This window comes from Hordeum vulgare, chromosome 6H (genome assembly GCF_904849725.1).
Source record: "Hordeum vulgare subsp. vulgare chromosome 6H, MorexV3_pseudomolecules_assembly, whole genome shotgun sequence".
NCBI classification, from domain to species: domain Eukaryota; kingdom Viridiplantae; phylum Streptophyta; class Magnoliopsida; order Poales; family Poaceae; genus Hordeum; species Hordeum vulgare.
In genome coordinates this window covers 465,995,592-465,999,223 of record NC_058523.1, presented here as the reverse complement: position 1 = coordinate 465,999,223, position 3,632 = coordinate 465,995,592, and positions in this window count along the sequence as shown.

Here is a 3,632-nt window from a genome sequence, read left to right as displayed (position 1 = left end):
TTTTTTTTCAAATACTGTTGTGAGTGCAATGTAATCCCTTGTATGAGTGAATTCTTGCTTGCTTGATGACTCAAACCCATGAAAAACTTATTATTTTGCTCTCTTCAAAAACCCTTTTTCCTTTATATCAAGATCACCTTCATCATGTTGGGATACACTACTAGCTCGTGAAGCCAAGTGGCACTTCCAACCAAAGTTGGTGATCTGATCCAAATATTATTTTCATTCATTAAAAACATTAATTGGTGATTTAAAATATTATTTTCCTATTTCATATTTATGTCTGTTTCTAAGGCCAGGAATGATATTCCCACAAGGAAAATTATTTTCCTGCCTTAGAAAATTCTGAGTAAATTCATGGAAGCTCAGAAGGACATATATTTTCCATATATAAGATTTTCAACCCTATTTTATATTAATATTATTTGAGTAAAACCCTGAAAACCATTTCTGTCTGTTTTAGCTTTTTGAGATGTTTCCAAAGGAAATAATCTCAATAAATTCCCATAAAATTATAGGAGCCCTCCCAAGCCATATTAGGTGCTCACATAAAATCTCACCTTGATCCAAGGTGGGGAAGTGCACCAAATGAGCCCAAAACCCTCTCTGTCCAGAGAAGAGTTGGAACAACTCTACATTGCAAAGTTTCTCCAATGGAGTTGAAACTTTGCAGAGGTGTTTGACACCCCAAATGAGGACTCCACACCAAAGATGAGATTTGTGAGACTGTGATTGGCCACACTTCCTTTGTAAAGGACAGTACTGGTCATTTTGGAGCATTTCCAAGTTTACAAAGCTAAACTTGTTAAATGGAGCTCAAATTTGGTGGAACCCCATGTTTTTACCCCAAGACCAAACCTGTTAAGTGTCAGTTCCAGTGGTGGAGTGGAAACACCCCAATTCACTGTCGAACACCTTCTGACAGGAAGGTAAAACCCCTCCTAGCCACTGTTTTACCGAATGGCAAAGCCCCAAACTTGGTGAGTTAGAGCCCCAGAACACCCTGAGCACTCAGTCAACCAGCCCCTCCCCAACTCCAAGCACAAGTCACAAGATCTTCAATTTGAGCCACAGGCCAGGGCTGGCAACACTGGTGTTCCTTGCCTCCTTTGACCAGCTCGTGCTCCCACTAGCACACAACGGCTAGGCACACTCCCAGCAACACTCAGGACATGGAGGACACGTCCAAAGTGACCCAGAGCGCGCCAGCATGCCGTGGCATGCCAAAACCGCGCTCTGGACGCGCTACAGAGAACCTCCATTAAGGGGACGTCGCCCCCGGCCAGTTCCAACCTCCCCAGTAGTGTCCAAACGCTCCCCCGACAACCACTCTGTGCAAAGCTACCATCAGGGGCCCCCTCTCCTCGCGCAAGAACTCAGGCGACGCGTGCCCGCGGACGCCCGACGCGGCCGAGCATGCACGGACGCTGCGGCTCGACCCCACTTGCTCTCCCTCTGCGACCGATGCACCAGAAGGTCCTAAACCACGTCCCGAACGCGTGGTTTCGCGGCCAGCACCTCACTTTGCACGCACGCGCGCCACTGTGAGTCACCGGCGCGCACGAGTCGGCTCACCATCGCTGGCCTATAAATAGGTCTCCCCGGCGCCCCGGCACCCCCCAGGCAGCTTCAGCACAACCACTAGACTCCCCCTAGCCGCCCAATCGAGCTCGCAGAGCCCCGGTGCTCGAGATCGACCGAGGCCCCTCCGCCTCGGAGCTCCGGCTACATGCCGGCTCCTGCGCCGCCCGACCTCCCATTGCACTTCCCTTGACGCCAGGATCATTTCCCCCAACTTCCCCGAGAGAATCCGTGCACCTAGCCACTAGCTCAACGCCATCCCGAAACCTTTCCTCCACGGTCACCTCATCGCTGGCGACCCAGACCACCTCCGGTGACGTCCCGACCACGAGCAGGTAGGCGGAGGAACGAGGGACCCATTCCCGCTCCTAGATTGGCCTCAGGGCAACGGTAGCCTCGCCGGTGTCCGTCTCCACCTCTCTGGCTGGAGGTAGGAGAAGGAACCGACAGGTGGAGCCCACCTGTCGGTGTCCTGGTGCAATCAGCGCGCGCAGCCGCTGACGCTGACCCCAGGGGCCCGCATGTCAGGTTTGAACTTGGCACGCGCGCGCCTGGTGGCCGGTCTGCTCGCTGGGCCGGCTGGGTCCCCCCCTGGCCTTTTCTTTTATTTTTTACCTGCTAGCTTAAATGATTTTTATAAAAATATTTAGCCAGTAGAAAAATATGATTCTTCCACCACCAATTTTCTAAAAATGTGTAGTAATTGATTCTGTAGAGTTTGACATTTTTTCAAAAACAGAATCTGTTTTGGTATAATAAAATGATATTAAAAGCATTTGTTTGCTCCTGTTTGCTTTTAAATAAATATGCTTAGCTAATAAAAACCACAGGAAACATTTTCCAAAATAATAAACTGAATTTATTCAAGCTTTGCAACATTTTTAAAAGCACCTTGTGATCTATTTTGGTGTGACCTATTATTTATTTATTCCTTTCTCGATGGTAGAGTTACCAAGTGACGAAGGATTAGGAGCGGAAGACCTCGAAGACCCCGGATACCTAGCTGACCAAGGCAAGCAGCCCTTTGACCATGACTTGAGCATATGAATTGATGCATGCTAGAATAGCAAGTAATTTTCCTTTGCACGTGATCACAGTGCCGGTTCATCATTGGTGTGATGGTACCGAAGGCTTCTTCGAAGAACTTGCATGATGATGATGTTATTCATTTGGCTCCTCGGAGCACAAACATGATGAGCTTGACCCTACCATCTATGAGGATCATGCTACTGTCATGTTGACTATTAAAGTTATAGGACCATTGCATTGAGCTTGACCGTACCCCTTGAAGGGTCACGCTAATACCATGTTGACAAGTAAAGATAGAGCATATTATCATGAGCATGATGGTGAGTTAAATCAAGAGTTTATGAAAACCTCGTCGGGTGCCACTAATGCCCGAGGGTGATGATGAGTTGGTGATCACTTTTGGTGAAGTGATGCACCGGTGTTTTGTGTGAGTATGGTTTTGGAAATGGGATTAGATTTATGATGTGTCGACCGTCCCAACCTTACCAGTACGACCACGATACCCCTTTATGGGACGGGGCTTTGTTGATTACTCTGGTCAGTACTAGCAAAGAACCACATTACTAGTGGCGGGAGTGATTGTCGTCACTCTCGTGATGGGGTCGTGCCAGGTAGGACGACTATGCCATTATTATGAGTTCCAGGCACACCGTTGGTCCCTGCATGGTTGATACTGTCCAGAGTCGGTGTTCGTAAGTTGTACTACATGTGGGCTAGGTACCAATCGAGTGGACCTCTTTGTCTAGTATCGTTAGGGGAAAGATGATGATCGGGTACTTACCTCGGGTATATGTGATATACCATGAGTCATGGATGACACGGAAGTTTCCCGTTTCTCGTGGGTCCAGCGTACTACCTCTACAGAGTGTCAAAGTATTCGAATAGCCGTGTCCACGGTCAAGGACAGTTGGGTGGTGCTGCTTAACTTACGTCCAGCGTTTCCGCATAAACCAAGTGTGTGTGTGTGAGTTCGGTGAATGGTGTTAACAACTGGAGTTACTTGAGGAATTGATATGACCAAG